Genomic DNA, 23787 nt, shown 5'->3' on the forward strand with positions numbered 1-23787 from the left:
CTTGATCCCCCCGGCGTGGAAGGTCGCCTCCACCACCTGAGCGAAGGGATAACAAACGCCAAGCTGGGTCACATCGCCAGGTCATATAATATCCGCCACCAAATCAAGGTAACGGGGGACGATCTCCACCAAGGGGGCGTGGCGGCGGTGGAAGAAGGTCACCATCAGAACCTTCGTCAGGATTCAGCTCCTCTTCCTCACAGCGAAGCAGGTCACATAGTAGGAGACGTCCAAGGAGGGACCAAGGTTCCATAGCGGATCAAATCAGGGCAAAGATACACGGACAGAATGAAGAGAATGCCAGGCACAATCCGTTCGCCAATCGAGAATCGCCCTTCACCGCGTGGATTAAAGCCGAGGAAATGGATAGGCATTTTAAGATTCCAAATATACCAGCCTACTCCAGCGAGGATAATCCTGAAGCTCATGCAAGGAAGTATCGCATGTTGCTTGGACTTAATCGTGCAAGCGAGACAGTGCAATGTCGAATGTTTATCACCACGCTAAAAGGTCCAGCCTACGACTGGTTCCAATCTCTTCGCCCGGGATCGATAAACAGTTGGGATCAGTTAAGTAGGGAATTCTGCTCAAAATTCGCAGGAAGCATTCCCCCAGTGATTAAATCGCGAAAGCTCTTCGAGCTGAAGCAAAAAGAAAATGAATCTCTCCGGGAATATGTCGACAACTTCAATAAGTTATGTATCCGCATTGTTGATGTGGATCTCTCCATGGCAGTGGAAGCACTAGTAAAAAATACAACATGCAAGAGCTTACAGGAGGATCTAATCAGAAACAAACCAAAAAATATGGCGGAGCTGATAGAAAGGTGCAAGGATTTCATGGAGGTCGATGATATTCGAAGAGAGTCGGCATCTCCACCCAAGAGAGGAAAAGGTGAATCCTGAAGGCGGGATAAGGAAAAAGAAAAGCTCCCTGACTCATCCTCCCGAAATAGGCGAAGAGGCTCTAGGAACAAATCAGCATATTCGCCATCGTTTACACCTCCAAAAGCGAAGTGCTAATGTGGATAGAGAACAGCCAGCACAAGCGGAGCATTTCATACCCCGAACCAAAAGGGGGAGAGTACACCAACACGGGGAGAAACCCCAAGAATTATTGCAAATACCACAGGAGGAATGGTCATGAAATAGATGCATGCTGGGACTTGGCTAGGGAGATTGAGAGGCTTATCGAGAGAGGAAAGCTGGACAGGTTCGTCTTGAATGACAATAAGGGAGATGGCGATAAGCCCAGAGATGAGCCGAAGAAAAAGGCTAAAGGGGTCATTAATGTTATCGCTGGTGGACCAGGGTATCAGCCTACGGTAAAGAAAGCAAAAACTATTGCTCTGGATAGAGCATCACTCAACCGTCCCTTTGCAGACATTGGTCCGGCTATCCTCCCACATGCAGACGCTCTCATCATCACTATGATGGTGGAAGGATGGGAAATGAAGAGAGTAATGATAGACACTGGCAGTTCTTGTAATGTCATCACTAGGGGAGCATTCGCCAAACTCAAGGTTGACCCTATTCAAATCGAGACCACCATCGTAGATATTCTGGGAGTAACGGGTCACACAATCCAGACAAAGGGCCAAGTAACACTAGAATGCGAGTTAGCAGATGAAGACCAGGTATGGATGGAAGATTTGGAGTTCTCCATCATGGACGGTCAATTAGCATACAACATCATCTCAGGGCGGCCTTTCATCTCAGAAGTGGCGGCTCTCATATCGATACGCCATTTGACGATGTACATCCCTACTGCTAAAGGAGGCGTGATGATCAAGGGGAACCAGAAGGTTGCTCAGGAGACATACTCTGCATCCTTATCAATTCGCCCCCAGTCCAAAGATGACGAAGAAGATGAACTTGTCACGACGGCCCTGGGAGACACAGAAATGTTCCTCATTGCAAACGGTAAGCAGGTGCGGATCGCCAAAGGGTTAAAAGTTGATATTAAGGAAGATGTTACGAAAGTTCTCCGTGAGTCGGAAGACGTGTTCGCATGGAAGGATGAGATCCTCATAGGGGTCAGTCCAGATGTGATCACTCACAAGCTCAATATCGCCGAAGATGCGGTCCCGGTGGCTCAGAAAAGAAGGAATCATGGGCTAGAGAGACAGAAAGTGATAGAGGAAGAGATATCTAAACTGAAAAAGGCGGCCGCCATAGAGGAAGTTATCTACACGTAATGGCTGGCAAATGTAGTCCTGGTTAAAAAGGCAGGCGGATCATACCGCATGTGTATCGATTTCACGGACCTTAATAAGGATTGTCCCAAAGACAACTACCATTTGCCTTGCATTGATATTGACGGAACCACGGGACATGCAGTATATTCCTTCACAGATGTGAAGTTGAGTTATCACCAGATCCTCATGGAGCCATCAGATAGGATCAAGACTTCCTTCGTAACTCACCAGGCGACTTATTGCTTCAAAGTCATGCCTTTTGGGCTTAAGAACGCTAGAGCTACCTACCAGCGGATGATGAACAAAATATTCGAAGGAAGAAAAGGTGACAACTTCTCAGTTTATGTGGATGACATGATCATCAAAAGCACCACCATGGAGAGACATGCTAAGGATATAAGGGAAGTCTTAGGAGTCCTTCGTCATCACAATATCAAGCTAAATCCTGAGAAGTGTACTTTTGGGACAACTTATGGAAAATTCCTGGGATACATGATCAGCCAGAAGGGAGTAGGTCCCAATCCAGATAAAATCAAAATGGTACTGGACATGAAGGCGCCACAAAATGTCAGAGAAGTGCAACGCTTTAATGGGCGGATCATAGCACTTGGTCGATTCATCTCATGCTCTGCTCGTAGATGCCAACCTTTTTATGAAGTGATCAAAAAGTAGAAAGGCTTCGAGTGGAATGAAGATTGCAAGCAGGCCTTCGAAGGGATCAAACGCTTCCTCTCAGAACCGCCTCTAATGAGCAGACCTTTGGAAGGTGAGAATCTATACATGTATGTTTCTGTTACTGATAAAGAATTTTGCATAGTCATGATAAGGGAAGAAGATGGCCAACAATATCCAATCTACTACGTAAGCAAAGTCTTAAAAGATACCGAAACCCGGTATTCAAGATTGGACAAGATGGCTTTGGCTGTGGTCACCACTTCAATCCGCCTGAGACCTTATTTTCAAGCACACACGGTCAATGTTCGTACCAACATATCTATGAGGAAGGTATTACAAAAGCCGAAAACTTCAGGGAGGCTGATAGAGTGGGCAATCCGCCTAGGCGAGTTTGATGTTCGTTATGAAGGCAGATCTGCCTTGAAAAGCCAAGTCTTGGCAGACTTTGTAAACGAATTCACTAAAGAGGGCATAAACCTACCCAAACCAAAAGTAGAGGAATGGACGATGTACACGGATGGCGCTTCCTCAGCGGAAGGTGCAGGAATAGGCGTAGTAATCAAGGGACCACACTACATTAAGCTACATTATACCGCGAAGTTAGAGTTCCTTGCAACGAATAATGCCGCAGAATATGAAGCCTTGATATTGGGGCTACGCCTGCTGAAGGAGATCACGCCAGAACGAGTTGTGATCTACAGCGACTCTAAGCTAATGGTCAATCAGGTGATCAAAAACTTTGATGTAAAAGATGAAACTCTGGTCAAGTATGTAGAGGAGGTCAAAAAGCTATTAAACCATCTGGAGATCAAAGAAACCAAATGGGAGCTAGTTCACGTGTTACGAGGATCAAAAACAGAAGCGGATCACTTGGCTAAGCTGGCTTCAAGCAAAGATCAGTGGGCGGACCTGCAGTGCCTATTCGAGGTAAAAGCTAGATCGGCATTCGCCCCCGAGACCATAGCTCTTCTTACACCCGCCAGGGGAGATTAGAGATCGCCAATCCAGCAGTATCTCACAAATGGGACTTTGCCTCAAGACAAAGAAGAAGCCCGACGGACGGTAAGAAAGGCAGCATACTTCTCCATAATAAATGATTGCCTGTACAGAAAATCTTTTGGACAGCCTTGGTTGAAGTGCGTTACGACAGAAGAAGGACAATAGATCCTTAAAGAATTACATGAAGGTGCTTGTGGAGCCCATGAAGCATCCGCCTCCATTCTGAAAAAGTCCAGGCTATCCGGATTTTATTGGCCTACGGCGGAACTCGATGCACATAAGCTGGTAGAGACGTGTCATAATTGCCAAGTCCATGCAAACGAGTCCCACACGGCTAAGCACCTACAAAAGCCCATTATCGAAGGATGACCTTTTGCCATCTGGGGGATCGACATTGTTGGTCCTTTTCCTCCTACCAAGAGACAAAGGAAATATGTGGTAGTAGCTGTGGACCACTTTACGAAGTGGGTAGAGGCCGAAGCTGTCTCCTCCATAAATGCAGAACGGATTGTCGAGTTTGTCAGGGACAATATCGTTGGAAGATTCGGGGTCCCCCACACGATTATCACTGACAATGGGACGTAGTTTAATTGTGGAGAGTTCAGAATATTATGCGAAAGTCAAGGCATTCAGAACAGGTTCGCCTCTGTTTACTACCCCCAATCCAACGGGATGACTAAAGTTACAAATCGAACGATCGTCAAGGGCATAAAAAAGAGACTGGGGGAGCATAACAAAAAGTGGGCGGATCAGCTAATAAATGTCCTATGGGCATACAAAACCACTCCTCGGACAGCAACATGCGAATCACCATTCGCCCTTTCCTATGGCGTAGAAGCTGTGATCCCCATTGAGATTCAGGTCCCTAGCGACAGAGTCTTATTTTATTGCAAAGACAAGAATGACCAAAGGTTGAGGGAAAGTCTCGACCAACTGGAAGCAAAAAGAGAGAGAGCGTATGTACGAATGGCCGCCTACAAACAGAGGATCGCGGCATATCAGGAGATCTAGTGCTCCGAAAAGCGGACAAAATTCAATCCACGGAGGGTAAAGGAAAGTTGGGGATCACCTGGATGGGGCCATACAAGATAATCACTAAAATTGGACCCGCCACCTTCAAGATCCAAGACATGGAGGGGAACACATTGCCACGGACGTGGAATATTCAGAACCTCCGCAAATATTTCGCCAGAGAATAAAATGTAACCAAGGTCTTGAGTACTCTTTTTCCTTTAGTAAGGTTTTATCCCATATGGTTTTTCTTATTAAAGGTTTTAATGAGGCTCACACATAAGACCAATTTGCTGTAATAAGGCGAATCGCCATTTAATAAAGAGAAATTTTTTATCTTGCAAATTCTTTCTTAAGTATTTTCTTGCAACAATATAAATATTCCAGATTCAAAAAGGGGAGGCAACAAACGCATTCCCATGGTAGAATAATGCCATCATGGCATAACTACCTTCTCCTCAAAGATAGGAGAACAATAATCTCAGCGGCGGATCAATTTACCTCAAAGATAGGAAATTAATTGATCACCGTCAGAGACAGAGTTAAAACATTTCTCAGACGTGAGAACTTTACACTCTCAAATACTCTTCCCAGAGAAGAGTCTCAAGACCTGGCGGCGGATCGATTCACCTCAAAGATAGGAAGCAAATCGATCACCTAAGGCAGCTTAACTTCCTCAAAAGGAACAAAAGCTTCAAAGCCTTCAAAAATGCTTTTAAGGTACGGCCGGCCACCTGCCTTGAACCAACAAAACAAGTCCTAAAACCTAGAAATTTACTTGCTGAAAGATATAAAGCATAAAGTAAAGACAATGGTTGAAAAAGGATTAAAATCAAAAATAACAATTGTACTTAGTTACACAAAGAAACTAAACATTCACAGTGGTATCCTCCTTAGCGTCTTTCTCTAAGGATGCACTCTCTGGAGGAACCTCATTCTCCATAACAATAGTTCCCGCCTGAGCAGCCGTACAATCAATCACCGAATCATTAGCCCTGTCACTCGCCTCTTTAGAGGCTTCGCCATGATCATCCAATTCAAGGTCAACTACAGGCTTGCTCTCCTCGCCCAACCCGTTCAGCTCCCTCCGAATTTGATCACAGATGAAATCCTTAACGTTCGGTATCTTGTCATACCTAATGCAATCCTCAACCTTAGGACGACGTATTCCGGATCCACAAAATCAATCTCGGGGTAGGTAAGCCTAACATAAGCCATGATCCGCTTGTCGTAGTAATAAGCACGGTTACCCGCCATAATCTCTGAGTTCGACAGGCAGCTTTATGGTTCTTAGCATCCTCCTCCATCTTCTCCTTCAGGTCGCGGATCTCTGCGTCCTTGCTTTCATTAAGGGCAATGGCGGAAGCAGCATTTGCACTGGCAGCGGCAACTTTTTTCTCCAACCTTTTTATGGTGGCTTTATCCGCCACCCCTTGAAGTAGATCCGCCTCCAGAGCACGCATGTGCGTATACGCCTGGCAAAGCAAAGGACGATTTAAAAAAAACAAAACAAGATTTCCCCAAAGGAGATCACGCTTTCATCCAAAAATGTAAGACAAGGAAAATAAAGCTTATCGAAAGGAGCTTCCTTTTCCCCATCTTGGCATGGGCTGATCCGGAGAATTTGTTTTGACTCTCCTGTACTTCACCGAGTTGACCAAGGGCTTCATCAAGGTCATTGATAACCGACTCGTTCCCCAGTGACCCTTTATCACCATATTTGGCGATCCAATATCCTCCCAAGTCGGGCTTAACCACCTACGCAAGGAAAAGAAAAGAAAGGCCAAAATCAGGTTCCATAGAAGAAGGGAGAAATATGGTAAAGTAAACATACCTGCACCAGATCCGTCCTAGGCCTCCCAGCCTTCATGGCATCCACCAGTAATTTCTCTCCGTCGATAGCGGTTGATCTCTTCTTCTTAAGAGGCGGATCCGCAGCACCCTCCGCATGGCGTTTCTCGGAGCTCCTATTGGGATCCGCCACCTGCCCATCTTTCTGGGCCTCCAACTCCTTCTGTTTTTTACGCTTCTCTACAAGGGCGCGACTGGCTTCAGACAAACCCAACAAAAGATAATAATCAAGGTTCAAGGAAGAAACAAAGTTACCTTTGTCAAGTTATGTAAACTTTGCATAAGTAATCACATCCCCCACGCGGCGGACCAAAGGAATGTCATTCATCATAAATTCCAGAGCATCGGCGTACGTCCAAGCATCCATCTTTATGCTCTCCAGGAGATCCGCCACTTTCTCATCATTGTCTGTCAGTATACGCAAATCCCCAGCCATGTGTTGAGGATTAGCGTTCCAATTCAACGGGAATCCCAAAGGTTCGCCCTCTTTCACCTTAACAAAGAAAATTTTTTCGTCCCAGAGATGGACGTTCGACATCTTGTCGCAAAAAGGCGAATAATTCTTGAATTTGGAAAAAGTATAGAAAGATTCGGTTTGACACTTCGAAGGTTTATGAAGAGAACGGAAGACACGAGGATTACAGACTACCCCCAGATTCGAAGCTAAATAACAATCTAGAGCTATGTCCAACCAGCCATTTGGATGCAGCTGGCAGACTGTGATCCCAAAGAAGTCCAAAATATTCGCCATCATCCGGGGAAGAGGAAGGCGGAATCCCCTCTCCACATTACTGCTATACACGGACAGGAATCCCTTAGGCGGACAGGCGGGTCGCTGATGGGCAGCTGCCAACTCAGTCTCATAATTTTTGATCCACGGATAGCGATCCGCCAAATCCGTAAGATTCGCGGCGCTCATGCGAGATGAAGTAATCTCTGCACGAGGCTTCTTTTTCCTAATCGGAGTTGAAGGGGAAGCTTCCATCCCTGAAAGAGTCCTAGGATCTATCGCCGGAGCAATATGAGCTAGAGTGGCGGAATGGTTCTGGATTCTAGTTAAACGAGGGCAACGATTCCTATTCTCCCTCACCAAATTGCGCAACTCATATGAATTGCAACTAGGCGTACTTTCAGAGGAATTAGAACTCTCAGAAGAGGTCCAACTAAACAAAGGCTCAGAAGAAGTGGTCAAATCAAAGAGTTCAATGGTAGAGCCAGAAGAAGAACTCATAAAAACCCAGATGACAACAAGAACATGACGAGAAGGTTCACTTACATGGAAATTAGAAGCTTTGAAAATTCTTGATGCCGGAAAAGCTCTGAAAAAACTCGAGCGAAATGGAGAGGAAATTAGCAAGTGAGGTAGAAAGAGAAAGGGAGAGGTTGAATAAGGTACCGTCACTTACCTCGAGCTGTGCATCCGGGACACCTGTCGCGCAGTGAGTGGACTCGAACAGAGCGGTAATTAATGCGACTCATCATGACGGCGCGCCAGGAATTGCAAAAGCCCTAAAGGAATTTAACGGAACTTTGGGGGGGCTTCTGATAACACCGAGATATTTCCTACAGGATCAAAGAGGATATTTACCAAAATGACCACGTATTCAGATAATCTGGAAAGCAATGGCGTATCGAGCAATCCATCCAAGTGGCGAATCACCTAGATTCCGCCACACGTCATCCGTAGTCCCACCTACGGGAGACCCGCCATCATGCCTCGATCCGCCCGTCGAACGGTTATAGCCGATTCCTAATAAAGGCAACTAATAACCCATTAATGAACTAACGGTCATACTTGAATAAGATCAGTAACCGCCATTAATGAGGCATTAATGGAGACTCTTTAGTTCCTAGGAGTTACAACTACATGACTATAAATAGCTTGCATCCCAAGCTATTGAGGTACACACATTCTCGCTCTAAACCCTACTTCGTCAATACAGTTTATTCCCTATATCTATACTGACTTTGGCATCGGAGCTTCCCCCGTCGAACCCAACGACGCCCCCCGCAGGGAAGGAATCCGGTTGAAAGTTCATCACCAGTTATCATATATCATTTCAATTTCCTCTATTTCCTCCATTTTTCGCCATTGTTGTCGCATTTGTGACAAACTTTGTCGCATTTCGTCACAAATGCGACAACTCTTGTCGCATTTTTGACGAATTCGTCACAAATGCAACATCGCAACAGTTCAATTGTTAGATTTTTTTCTTTCTCATTTTTTTGAGCTTTCCATCCTAATCCTCTTCCGTATACATTAATTTTTCAAATGTTGAACGAAACATAATTTATTCTCTCTATAAACCACCGTCTTTTCATCGGTTTGGGGTGGCGAAGAAGACGTTGAGAATCTGAGGAAGAATATGAATTGAAATAAGAGTATTCTTGTCCAAAATGGATGAAAATATCTAATTTGGCGATATGAAAGCAAAGTGGGTCAAACATGTTAATGGAATCTTTAAATGGACTAGATTAGTAATTAACTCTTATTATTATTATTTTGGTTCGCATCAGAGACAGAGATTTAAAAACTGAAGATCCTAATTTATCGTTTCACTCATTCGACATCTTCCTCCGGAGAAAGAAAAAAAAAAACAAACACAAGTCTTTTGTCAAACTTTCTTCCCCGTTTGAGTTAAAATGAAATTTCAATGGATTGGTTACATTACAGTGTTAGTGGTGATGTCGTTAATTATTTCCAACGCCTTGTCATTACTTCCTCACCTTTCAATGGATTTCATTCTCTCAATTAAGAAATTTTGCTATGAGGTAATCGGAAAGAAAATTGTTTCTTCTTAGGGAATGTAATAAAAAGTTCCATTTATATATTTAGATTTATTTAAAGACATGCTACCAAACTAGACTTTTCGAACAAACACTCTCAAGATTCACTTCCATTTCATCTCTAAATTACTTTCAAATTTCATAATATATCTCCAAATCACTTTCAATCTTCATCTCCAAATTTTACACCACTATCTGCTTTTATTGTAAAAAGTAGACCCTGTAAAAATGAAAACAATTTAAATTTCAATAAATATAATTGCAGTTCAGACAAAATACAATTATTCACATTTAACAAATGGCATCGCATTTCTCTAAATGCGAAAGAGATCTTTTCGCATTTACATAGAAATGCGATACAGATACCTAAATGCAAATCGCATTCGATGTAATGGGTATTGCATTTTATCGATATATGACTACATTGTTATGGACTAAGTATTCACATATTATGGGTTTATCTATTCGCATTTGGCGATATGCGACTACCTAGTTCACGGTTTATGAGTTTATTTATTCGCATTTTATGAAATGCAACGCAAATTCATAAAATGCGAATGGTCGCAGATGCATAATTTCGCCAAAAATCACAAGTTATTTAAGATATATCACATATATGCACATCAAATTATTTCGGAAATCCACAATGTAGCCATTAAACACTGATACCTAAGCCTAAACAAACATATCACAACAAATCCATGCATAAACCCTAAAACATATCTGATAACACCGAGATATTTCCTACGGGATCAAAGAGGATATTTACCAAAACGACCGTGTATTCAGATAATCTGGAAAGCAATGGCGTATCGAGCAATCCATCCAAATGGAGAATCACCTAGATTCTGCCACACGCCATCCGTAGTCAAACCTACGGGAGACCCGCCATCATGCCTCGATCCGCCCGTCGAACGGTTATAGCCGATTCCCAATAAAGGCAACTAATAACCCATTAATGAACTAACGGTCATACTTGAATAAGATCAGTAACCGCCATTAATGAGGCATTAATGGAGACTCTTTAGTTCCTAGGAGTTACAACTACATGACTATAAATAGCTTGCATCCCAAGCTATTGAGGTACACACATTCTCGCTTTAAACCCTACTTCGTCAATACAGTTTATTCCCTATATCTATACTGACTTTGGCATCAGAGCTTCCCCCCGTCGAACCCAATGATGCCCCCCCCCCCCGCAAGGAAGGAATCCGGTCGAAAGTTCATCACCAGTTATCAATTGGTGCGGTGAGCGTGGAATCCTAATCAAAAAAGGACTTAGTTCACGATTCAAACATGGCAAGTGGGGGGTCTAACCCCTCATCAGGAACTACAATATCGCTGATGGGTTCATAATTGACCCTAATAACCATATTTTATTTCACTAAAAATGAGCTTATGGGCTGTTAATTGTTATCAATTTAGGACTAAAGGACCCTTATTGCAGATTTTGTGAAGAAAAATAGAAACTGCTGTCAAACAGCCCATTGCAGGAAAAAGTAAAGGAAAATCTATGGACCAAAGGGCAATAGCGTGTAAAGAGATGGAAGACAGCCAAGCAAAGAGGTGGGACCAGTGGAGATCTAGCTTGCTGAAGAAGATTTGGGCCTTGAAGTGTTCAAGTGGCCATAATCTGTCAGAACGGTCTGCTTTAGTGTACTTTCTAGTACTTTTTAGTATATTTTATGTTTCTTCCCTCCTAGTTAAATAGACTACTGTGAAAGGAGAGAGGGATGACTTTTTGGAGATCTAAAACTTCATCTTCCACGAGAGTTATCTTTAATTTGAGACCTAACTCCATTAATGGGGAGTTATTGCAATTTTTGTGGCTATTCACTCTTCACCATGAGTGAGTAGTCGTTTTGAACGGGTTAGGTCAGTTAGGGCTTGTTATGTAAGTCTCCTATTTTCTTATTTATGAATGAATGTTCATATATTATGTTGTGTTTAAGAAAGTAATCACTCTATTGCTGTGTGCATGTATGTTAGTGTTAGATGAATGATAGGGAACTGCTTTCATCTTCACGGAACTATTTCTCAAACGTCCAAACCCCGAAGCAGGAATGTTAGGGGGTTGTATCAAGGGTTTTCTTAATAGAAATGCTATTTCGATCGTAATGCAAGAAAGAACCAACTTTAGGGACGCTTAAGGTTGTAGTACGTCTTAAAATCTTAAGAACACACGAGAGTTGACTTAAGTGAGCATTAAAGCAGAGACCTTGACTTCACTTTATTCATTCATGAATAAATAGGGTGTTTAGGGACTTAAGGTAACCTGTTCCGCTGTGCCTAGCCTGTTCTATCTTTTTATCATTATCAAAACTCATTTTATTACACTGAATCTCTTAACTAGTATTGCTGTTAACACATCACATCATTTCTCAACTAAAGAAAGTCACACACACGAACACCTTGTTCTGCAACGTTTTTCTAGTAAAATTTGGTCGTCAATCCCTGTGGAGACGATACTCAACTTATTAAAATCAATAGAAAAGTCATTCAAAAGTTGATCAAAAAATCCCGGTAAAACGCAACTTCGCTGGGCCTTTTCCCACTTATGAATCTTTCGTTCACTGGTCTGTGAAGCTTCCGAAAAGAGCTTCATATTCTATCCCATTGACGTCCCACAGCTTAATCCTTCACAGCGGCCCTTATGTTACGCGATAAGTTACGTTCCACCGCTGTTACGCCAGAAATAAAAGGTAGCCATTTCTTTTGGCTTTCCTATTCCTAAATCACCCTATTCTCTTGCAGAAAGATCAGTTCCAACAAAGAAAAGAAAAACGGATCAACATCTTAATGTGTATTTGAGAGCCGTGATTAGCATGAGATCGTCAGTCAAGGTGTCTGGCTATTCTAGAGATAGCTTTAGCGGCTAAATCCCGCGCGGAGGATCTGTTGAGAGTTTCTGTTGTCTCGGTAGGGAACTGTACGATCAGATAATATTGGATGAGAGAATGTTGAAGTTTCTATTCTATATCCGTTTCAACCAGTATTTTAGAGGCAAGCTCCACAGAAACCTTATTTCTTTCTAAGCTTTTTCTCTTGTCTCGCCCCACAAGTCCGCTCGGAACCAGTCGATTCCTGAGCCATTTATTACTTGTATCTAGTGCAGTTGCTAGAGTCTGTTCGGAGGACAACAAGTTTTTGGCGCCGTTGCCGGGGATTGAAAGCAACAATTTTATTTGAAAATTTCTGTGAAATAAGGTGTTTTTAATCTGTTTGTTTAATAGTACAGCCTTTCCTATCGATCTTGAGTTAGAAAGAACGTGTAGAAGGAACCAGGCAGCAGCTAGACGAGCAAGACAAAGAGAAAGAAGAATGGCTGGAAGAGTACCAGAACAACCTGTTCAAGAAGAAGAATGTGAAAACAATAATCCACCAGTAATGAGAATCAGAGACTATTCAAGACCTACCACTGAAGGGCACTCATCATGTATTGTGCTGCCTAATGAGGGGAACAACCTGTTCGAAATCAAGCCATCCATGATACAAATGCTTCAAGCTGTTGTTCAGTTCGGTGGATACCACAATGAAGACCCCAATGCTCATATTCAGGATTTTGTTGAAATGTGAACACTTTCAGAAAAAATAGGGGGGTAACCGATGATGTTATAAGGTTAAAGTTGTTTCCTTTCTCTCTAAAGGATAAAGCAAGAATTTGGTTGAAGAACCTTCAACCCAGATTAATAACTACTTGGCAAGAGATGGCTAGTGCGTTCTTGATGAAGTATTTCCCACCAAGGAGCTATCAAGTTGAGAAATGAGGTTTCTCGTTTTATACAAGAAGAAGATGAGTCGTTAGCCGAGGCTTGGGAACGTTACAAGGAGCTCTTGAGAAGGGTACCAAACCATGGCATTCCCATGTGGATGCAAGTTCAGAATTTCTACAATGGAGTCACCAATACCTATAAAATTCAAATTGAGTCCATTGCAAATGGTAGCCCTGAAGATCTTGAACCACAAGCTCTATATGATCTCTTTGAAAGGGTGGTCAATACAAGTTACAATTGGCACTCAGTGAGGAGTGATGGGAAGAAGATTTCAGATTCTGATGTTGTTTCAAAGCTGACAACTCAGATGGAACAGCTTGCTAGGCAAATCAGCAAGATGAATGTGTCTTCCATTCACAGTGAACCTCCATTTTCTGATGAATGTGACTTTTGTGGTGGTCCCCATTTAAATATCAACTATCCAGGAGTTAAATCGAGCAAAGCCAACCAAGAACAATGTCATTATGTTGGGTACAATCAAAGAAATCCACCCAATCCGTACTCAAACACGTATAATTCTGGTTCCATGAATCATCCCAACTTTGAGTGGACCCAGCAGCAAAATCAGCAAGAACAACCTACGCACCAGCAGCAACAAAGAGGTCAATACCAACAATAACCTCAGCAACAATACAAACAGCCTGTTCAGGCTAAAGAAGAGGTTGAGCCAGATTTGAAAACCATGATGATGCAATTCATGAAGCAAACTCAAGCTTCCATCAATAATCTTGAGACTCAAATGCATCAATTGGCATCATCATCCTCATCCAAGGAAAAGGGTGTCATTCCAAGCAATACCGAGCCTAATTCTAAGGGAGATGTCATGGCTATCACGCTGAGGTCTGGTAAAGAAATCTCTGCCCCTACTAAAACTAAAAAAGTTGTTGATGTTGCAGGTACCTCAAAAGAAGCTGAAACTGTTAAGGAACAAACTGTTCCAAAGGCCACCCGGCATGTTGCTAAAGAACATGAGCCAATTCAAGTTCATGAGGAACCTGGGGAGAAGTATATTCCACCTCCTCCCTATGTACCACCTGTTCCTTATCCAGCAAGGCTTGTGAATCAAAAGTTGAAAGAGCAAAACTCCAAAATCCTTGATACATTGAGAAAGTTACACATCAACATTCCATTTGTGGAAGCTCTGGCTCAGATGCCAAAGTATGCCAAGTTCTTGAAGGATATTCTGTCCAACAAGAAAAAGATTGAGAACATCTCTATGATCCAACTGAATCGAGACTGTTCCTCAATACTGCAGAACAGGCAGCAACTTCCTAAAAAGCTCAAAGATCTAGGGAGTTTCTCAATCCCTTATTCCATTAGTAAATTGAATATTGAAAATGCATTGTGTGACTTTGGAGCTAGTATCAATCTCATGCTGTATTCTGTTTATGCTAAGCTAGGCTTGGGAGAACCTCAACCCATTAGGATGTCGATTCAATTAGCAGATAGATCCGTATGTTATCCTAGGGGAATTGTGGAGGATGTGCTAGTAAAAATAGGGAAATTCATATTACCTGTAGACTTTATTATCATGGACATAGATGAGGATTTGCATGTGCCCATCATTTTAGGGAGACCATTTTTAGCTACGGGTAGGGCCTTGATAGATGTTGAAAAGGGACAATTGTTTTTAAGGATAAATTGTGAAGAAATAATTTTTAGGATGAATGAGGCCATGAGGCGTGCTAACTCAAGTGATGATACATGCTATTTTTTGGATGCATGCCACACCTCGTCTGTTTTGCAGGACTATCACCAAGACACTTTGGAAACACTGCTGGGGGAAGAAGTGAATATCTATGAAGGAACATGCTGTTCCCTAGAAACAGCAACAAAACCACCACTTCCACCAAACACAATTGGGCTCTCACACAAAGAACCACCTGATATACCCACCCCTAGAAGGTGGCATGATAAAAAGATTCAAGGGAAGGAATTCCATAAAGGGCAGAAAGTGCTCGTGTATAATTCCAGGTTGAGGCTGTTCCCTGAAAAATTGAAGTGCAGAGGGTCTGGACCTTACATTGTGAACAAGGTGTTCCTTCATGGGGCTGTAGAAATTTTTAAACCAGGAAATGAATCTTTCAAAGTTAACACCCAGAGGTTGAAACCCTACCTTGCACATGAGGTCCCAGGAGTAGTTGAGACCGGCCACTTTCGGGATCCACCATGATTCAAAGAGAACAGTGTGTTCGCTGCAAACACCAATTGCAGCAAACTAATTGGGTAACCCCCAATTTATCTATCCCTTAGTTAGATTTGTGTTAAATTTCTTTTTAATTTTGTTATTTTTATGCACTAACATGACTAATGTTGAATTTTGTGGTCCTTCCTAAATTTTGTTGGCAAAGGTTTTAAACTTTCATTTCCTAAAATTAGGTTGGAGTTTGAATTTTTACCAAATTAATTTGGGGGTGTGTGCTGTCTTCCTCTTCTGGTAATGAATCTAGCCCTACTTCTAATTTCATGCTTACTGCATGCTTGTTGATAATCTGCAAATGTCCACTCTCATGGCGTTTAAGTTTAACATTGAGGACAATGTTATATTTTAATTTGGGGGTGGGGAAAAGAAAATGAATATCTTGATATATTTGTTGTGAGAACGTGATAAAAGCCTTAAAATTTTGATGAAAATTGTGATTGAAAGGTGAAATTAGCTTGTGAAAATTTGAGGAAACTCAGCATTAAACACTTGCTTGATATGGTTGTTAGTGTGTCATTCGAACCCCAAATATCGTGTCATTCCCTTTCTTTTTCTGTCTTGTAAATGTTAGTACATGTTCGTAGTTTTTCTTAATTCCTCGTACTTTGTGTTAAATGTCTAAAAATTCTGTGTTGTTCTCTGTTTCTGAACAACATGTTCTGTTTATAGTTTTTGCTCTCTGTTTTCCCTTTGTTTTTGTATATAGCAGCAGAATAATATATATATTAAAGAAAAAAAAAGACTTTCAATTGTCAATCAATGATTGCATGCTTGCACCTCAAATTTAGTGTGTGGTGAACCCAGTGATAATTCAATTTTCAAAAGATAGAAGTTCTGAAATTTTTTAGGTTTTAATTCAAAATTCAATTAGAGGACCTTAAGCCCTAGTGCATATAAAAGCCCTAAATTGTGAGAACTTGAGCCTACATTAGCATGTAAATGCATTGATTCTTTGTGAGAGGGCTAGTACATATTGACTTTAGGTAGGTTTTGCTTTGGTTGCCTAGTCAAAATGGTAAAATTTTGGAAGAACATAGGATGAAAAAGGCATTTAGATCCCAAATTCACTCCACAAAAAGCTTACCCGTGCATTGCACTCACACTTTTAGGATAACCAACTTGTGCCTTAGCCTATTCTTTCTTAAACACTACTTAAAGGAACCAATTCTCTTCACTTTAATCCCAAAACGCCTTGAATTTGTCTCATGCCTCAGAACAAGCTGCTCTAGTTAAAGAAAAATACATTTTTGAGAAAATCTAAGTGTATAAAGATAAAATTGTTGAAATGATGACATTTGAGGGATGATGATGGAGTGAGGACCACTTTCTGAATAAGGTTAAAAGAAAAAAAAATATATCCTAAATAGGAATTTAGAAGATAATAAAAATATCTTTGAATAAAGTCTTTTCATTTTCAGGACACATGTTCATATCTTGAACCTGAAATGAAATGTTTGGATGGTTGTCTTTTGTTTATTTGAAGAATAGTTTGGCCAATGTTGTGAACCAGGCTGTGTAGAGTGATTAGGTTGAGGCAGAATTGCTCAGTGTTGAGAACTGAGTATGGTTGAATTGCATTGCATGTAGACAAAATTCTTACACTTAAATAGCCATTCACTTCCATACCTTAGCCTTAGCCTAACATTACAACCTATGTTTAAGACCTTTTGACTATGTTTGGATAATTTTTAATCCGTGGAGATATGGCCAATAAGCAAAATAATAGCCTATTGATGTGTGTACTGAGCTGAGGAGTGAAGTTCCATTCCCTTCCTTGTGGCAACAAAGGCCATTTGAGAGTGAGTGAAAATTTCTTCCTTAGTGAGGCACTTTGGGGCATACAGGTTGTTTGATTGAAGTTTGAAGTTCAACCTTACGCTTTGACGAATTTCTTGAATTGGAATCCATGTTTTAGATCTGGTCTAACCACATTTTTATCACGCTCTTGTGTGCTAATCAAAGGTTGAGTTAGTTGAAAGTTGAATAAAGTTCTGCTGCTGTTGCTTTTTCTTTTTGTTTGTCTATTATCTCTTCTAGATCTGTTCCGGTTCTTGTTCTTATGCTTTCTCCATTGCCTTGTTTCTTTGTCATTCCCTTTTGTTTTATTTTCTTTGCTTTCCCCTTTTTGTTGTTCTTTTCTCTATTTTCTATTGTGTTTGCTTGAGGACAAGCAAAAGTTCAATTTGGGGGTATTTGATGGGTTCATAATTGACCCTAATAACCATATTTTATTTCACTAAAAATGAGCTTATGGGCTGTTAATTATTATCAATTTAGGACTAAAGGACCCTTATTGCAGATTTTGTGAAGAAAAATAGAAACTGCTGTCAAACAGCCCGTTGCAGGAAAAAGTAAAGGAAAATCTATGGACCAAAGGGCAATAGCGTGTAAAGAGATGGAAGACAACCAAGCAAAGAGGTGGGACCAGTGGAGATCTAGCTTGCTGAAGAAGATTTGGGCCTTGAAGTGTTCAAGTGGCCATAATCTGTCAGAACGGTCTGCTTTAGTGTACTTTCTAGTACTTTTTAGTATATTTTATGTTTCTTCCCTCCTAGTTAAATAGACTACTGTGAAAGGAGAGAGGAATGACTTTTTGGAGATCTAAAACTTCATCTTCCACGAGAGTTATCTTTAATTTGAGACCTAACTCCATTAATGGGGAGTTATTGCAATTTCTGTGGCTGTTCACTCTTCACCATGAGTGAGTAGTCGTTTTGAACGGGTTAGGTCAGTTAGGGCCTGTTATGTAAGTCTCCTATTTTCTTATTTATGAATGAATGTTGATATATTATGTTGTGTTTGAGAAAGTAATCACTCTATTGTTGTGTGCATGTATGTTAGTGTTAGATGAATGATAGGGAACCGCTTTCATCTTCACGGAACTATTTCTCAAACGTCCAAACCCCGAAGTAGGAATGTTAGGGGGTTGTATCAAGGGTTTTCTTAATAGAAATGCTGTTTCGATCATAATGCAAGAAAGAACCAATTTTAGGGACGCTTAAGGTTGTAGTATGTCTTAGAATCTTAAGAACACACGAGAGTTTACTTAAGTGAGCATTAAAGCAGAGACCTTGACTTCACTTTATTCATTCATGAATAAATAGGGTGTTTAGGGACTTAAGGTAACCTGTTCCGCTGTGCCTAGCCTGTTCTACCTTTTTATCATTATCAAAACTCATTTTATTACACTGAATCTCTTAACTAGTATTGCTGTTAACACATCACATCATTTCTCAACTAAAGAAAGTCACACACACGAACACCTTGTTCTGCAATGTTTTTCTAGTAAAATTTGGTCATCAATCCCTGTGGAGACGATACTCAACTTATCACTTTATTACTAGTATCTAGTGCACTTGCTAGAGTCTGTTCGGAGGACAACAACCGCCCATACCACCATCAATTAATCCAACTACAAACGCTGGTCGCGTTGATCCCAATGCACCCACCATCCATGATGAAAGGACCATGTCACCAGAATGCTTTTGGGATATTTGCGCAGGTACCATAGGGATAGAACATGGACCCATTATGGAAGGTCGATTAAGAGCCTATCTAGTGAACCAAGATGTAGGTGGACCTACAACAGGAACCGTTCCCCCACTAAATCATCGTCAATCGCCAATACCGACTCTATCACAATGGCAAAACGCCTATGTGGGACCCAATGCCCGCCGTGACTCGTCATTTTTTCTCTCTCAACCTGTGGATTCAACAGTTGTTAATCCAGAGCTCGCTAGTAGCCTGCCGTTAAATCGAAGGCTCTTTCATGATATACCGGAGGGAAGTCGTAGGAACGATCAATCTCCCCTGAGGAACACAACAAATTCGGGGATCACTATTGGCGGATCTCGACCTCCTCCAACAGGAACGTTGGCGGGTCAAGATGACACAGTGATGGATCCACCAGAAGGCAGACGTGATGGTCGCAGGCATAAAAGACGAACCCGATCACATAGGAAAGGACGATCCAGATCCCGTTCTCATCACAGACGTAGAACTGGATCCCCCCGGTATGGAAGGTCGCCTCCACCACTTGAGCGAAGGGATAACGAATGCCATGCTGGGTCACCTCGCCAGGTCATACAACATCCGCCACTAAATCAAGGTAACGGGGGACGATCTCCACCAAGGGGGCGTGGCGGCGGCGGAAGAAGAAGGTCACCATCAGAACCTTCGTCAGGATCCAGCTCCTCTTCCTCACATCGAAGCAGGTCACATAGTAGGAGACGTCTGTTAGGCATGAAATTGACTACATTTAAATGAGTTAATTATATTAAATTAAGGGTGTTTGTAGTGTTTTATTACATGAAAGAAGGCCTTATAGGTGTTTTTATACAGATAAGAAAAGATTTATCCGAATAGACTGGAAGTAGCCTGTTCGCACTACCAAGAGGAGATTATGCCATTCTTTGATCCAGCGGTCAAACGCTGGAACCCCTAATGATGGACAGCGACTAGACAGTAGGCAGGTACGACAGTAGCTGCTGGCAGAAAGGCGGAGAAGTGCAGGCGGAAAGTAACAAGATGACAAGAAAGCTCGACCCTTGAGTGTTCAATGGTCAAAATGATCTTCAACCACTTTTAGCAATTTTTAGATTTCTGAACTTTTGACTTTGTTTTGTAATATTTTTTCATGCAGATACTTTTCTAGTACGGTTTTTTTAGACTCTGGCCTTTCCTTTAAATAGAGGTAGTAAGGAAGGAAAGGTATCGTGGATTTTTGGAAGAAAGAAGAAGATAGACTTTGTGGATAAATGGAGTTTGAGAGCTTTGAACTATCTGATTGCTCACTCGCCTGTATGAGTGAGTAATCCTTTTGAATGGGCTCGGCCAGTAGGGGCCGGTAATGTAAGTTCTCTATCCTAGTAATGAATGAACGATGTTTATGCATGAAGTGTTTGTTGAGGTTATATATTTGATTGCGTATGCATGTATGCTTGTGTTAGATGAATGATAGGACATTGTTTTCATCTTCACTGAACTCTCTATCAAGCATCCAACCCCGAAGCAGAAATGTTAGGTGGTTTTATCAAGGGTTTTCTCTTTTGAAATGTTGCTTCAGTCTTAATGCAAGAAAGAACAATCCTTTAGGACGCTATTGGTTTTAGTAAGTCTTAGAATCTTAAGAACACACGAGAGTTGACTTAAGTGAGAGTTAAAGCAGAAACCTTGGCTTCAGTTGCATTGTTCATGAGTCATTAGGGTAGAGCTTACGGCAACCTGTTCCGCTGTGCACAGCCTGTTCACCTTGTTATCATCTTCAACAACTCATTTTTAACACGTAAAGTAATCTGTTTAATCTCCAGTTTTCACGACTACCAACATCTGTCAATATAAAAGAATCACGCACTACGAGCACCCTGTTCACAAAGTATTTCTCATAAACTTTGGTCATTAATCCCTGTGGATACGATACTTGACTTATCACTTTATTACTTGTATCTAGTGCACTTGCTAGAGTCCATTCAGGAGACAACAAGTTTTTGGCGCCGTTGCCGGGGATTGAAAGCAACAAATGTTATACGAAATTTTCTGTGAAACAAGGTGTTTTTAATCTGTTTGCTAAATAGTGCAGCCAGAAGGAGTCTTTATCGGTTTATGCGTAGAGCTGGACCTCCTATTTTTCCTATCGATCTCGAGCTAGAGAGAACGTGTAGACGAAACAGAGCGGGAGCTCGATGTGCAAGACAAAGAGAACGACAAAGAGAGAGAAGAATGGCTGGAAGGGTACCACCCGAACAACCAGTCCCACCAAATCAAGAAGAAGAATGAGAGAATAACAATCCTCCTGTCATAAGGATCAGGGACTATTCAAGGCCAACTACTGAAGGGCACTCGTCGTGCATCGTGTTGCCCAACGAAGGGAACAACATGTTTGAGGTGAAAGCATCGATGATACAGATGTTGCAGGCAGCAATATAGTTCAATGGATACCAGTCAGAAGACCCAAATGGGCATATCCTGGAGTTTATCACACTATGCAACACTTTCAGATCAAACCGAGGCATTTCCGACGATGTGATCAGGCTAAAGCTGTTCCCTTTTTCTCTGAAAGACAAAGCAAAGAACTGGTTGAAAAATCTGCAACCAGGGACGATCACCACTTGGGAAGAAATGGCCAGTGCATTTCTGATGAAATACTTTCCGCTGGGACAGGCCATTAAACTCAGAAACGAGGTATCCCATTTCGTGCAAGAAGAGGATGAATCTTTAGCCGAGGCATGGGAGAGGTACAAGGAATTTTTAAGAAGGGTACCCAATCATGGCATCCCCATGTGGATGCAGATGCAGAACTTTTACAATGGAGTCACCAACATTTATAAGATCCAGATCGAATCCATTGCAAATGGGAACCCTGAAGACCTTGAACCCCAAGCCTTATATGACCTAATTGAGAGAGTAGTAAGCACGAGCTATAATTGGCACTCTGCCAGAAGTGAAGGAAATAGAATGGGGAATGAAGATGTGGTGTCAAAATTGACAAGCCAGGTGGAACAACTTGCCAGGCAGCTCGACAAGATAAATGTATCCTCGATCCACAACGAACCACCGTTCAATGATATATGTGATTTTTGTGGAGGACTTCATTTTAACATCAACTGTCCCAGAGTCAAGCAAGGGAAGGGAGCACAAGCAGAATGCGATTATGCAGGTTATAATCAGAGGAATCCACCTAACCCATACTCTAACACATATAACCCAGCTACAAGAAATCATCCGAATTTCGGATGGACAGGCCAGGCCAACCAGTAGGAGCAACCGAGGTATCAGGAGCAACCAAGATATCAACAACAGCAATGAGGACACTACCAGAGGCAACCTCAGCAGCATTATAAACAACATGTGCCACCAAAAGAAGATGTATGGCCAGACATGAAGACAATGTGATGCAGTTCATGAAGCAGACATAGGCGTCAATTAAAAATCTGGAAACACAAGTCCATCAATTAGCTGCATCTATGTCAAAAGGAAAGGGAATGATGCCAAGCAACACGGAGCCGAACCCGAAGGGCGACGTCATGGCCATCACTCTGAGATCTGGTAAGCAGACTCAACCAACTTTATCAACTGATGAAAATGCTGAATGTGCAGGAACATCCAAGGAAACTGAAGGAGAGCAGGAACAAACTGTTCCTAGTCAAGAAGAAGCCGCAGAAGAAAAATCCACGAGTGAGCAGGATCAGGAGGAATGTGGAAAGGTGTACAAGCCACCTCTGCCGTATGTTCCACCTGTGCCATATCCGACGCGGTTAATAAACAAAAAACTGGAAGAACAAAATTCTAAGGTGCTAGACACCTTGAGGAAGTTGCATATCAACATTCCTTTCGTAGAAGCACTTGCCCAGATGCCAACATACGCGAATTCTTAAAAGACATCCTGTCAAACAAGAAAAAGCTGGAAAACATATCGATGATCCAACTCAACATGGATTGTTCTTCAATACTCCAAAACAAGCAGCAGCTACCGAAAGAGCTAAAAGATCCAGGGAGTTTTTCTATTCCTTGTTCAATTGGAAGATTAAATATTGAAAATGCACTATGTGACCTAGGAGCTAGCATAAACCTAATGCCATATTCAGTATATGCTAAACTAGGATTAGAAGAGCCACAACCCACCAGAATGTCTATTTAATTGGTTGATCGATCAGTATGTTACCCTAGGGGAGTTGTGGAAGATGTGTTGGTCAAAGTAGGAAAATTCATATTTTCTGTTGATTTTATCATAATGGACATAGATGAAGACCTGCATGTTCCTATTATCCTAGGTCGACCATTTTTAGCTACGGGTAAAGCATTGATAGATGTGGGAGAGGGACAACTGTTTTTAAGAATTAATGGGGAGGAGATCATTTTTAAAATGAATGAGGCAATGAGAAGAGCTAACACTAGTGTTGACACATGCTGTTTCTTAGATGAGTTCCAAAGTCTATCCCCTTTGCAGGAGCAGGACACTCTAAAGACTCTATTGGGAGAAGAGGTGAACTTATGTGAAGGAACAAGCTGTTCTATTGAATCCAGCTTACCCACACCTCCGTCAGATCCTACTATCCCCACTCATCAAGAACCACCGGAGATACCAACTGTACCATTATCTAAACCTGAACTGAAACAGTTGCCTTCACACCTCGAGTATGCATTCCTGGAACCACCCAGTGGGAGTCCAGTTATCATATCTTCAAAGTTAACTCCTGATCAGAAAGCTCAACTCATAGAGGTACTACAAAGGAATAAGGAGGCAATCGCATGGAAAATTGATGATATCAAAGGAATCAGTCCGGCAGTCTGTG

At 41.8% G+C, this 23787-nt stretch overlaps 2 non-coding genes across 2 annotated transcripts; both read right to left on the reverse strand.

Moving 5' to 3' along the window:
- Positions 1–13273: 13273 nt before the first annotated feature.
- Positions 13274–13380, reverse strand: LOC136221334 (small nucleolar RNA R71). Its single transcript, XR_010685105.1, has one exon. It is a non-coding gene; the product is annotated as a small nucleolar RNA R71 (small nucleolar RNA).
- An 8281-nt stretch (positions 13381–21661) lies between these two features.
- LOC136221053 (small nucleolar RNA R71) lies at positions 21662–21768 on the reverse strand. Its single transcript, XR_010684844.1, has one exon. It is a non-coding gene; the product is annotated as a small nucleolar RNA R71 (small nucleolar RNA).
- Between the last annotated feature and the right edge of the window lie 2019 nt (positions 21769–23787).

This window comes from Euphorbia lathyris, chromosome 2 (assembly GCF_963576675.1).
Source record: "Euphorbia lathyris chromosome 2, ddEupLath1.1, whole genome shotgun sequence".
Taxonomy (NCBI): Eukaryota; Viridiplantae; Streptophyta; class Magnoliopsida; order Malpighiales; family Euphorbiaceae; genus Euphorbia; species Euphorbia lathyris.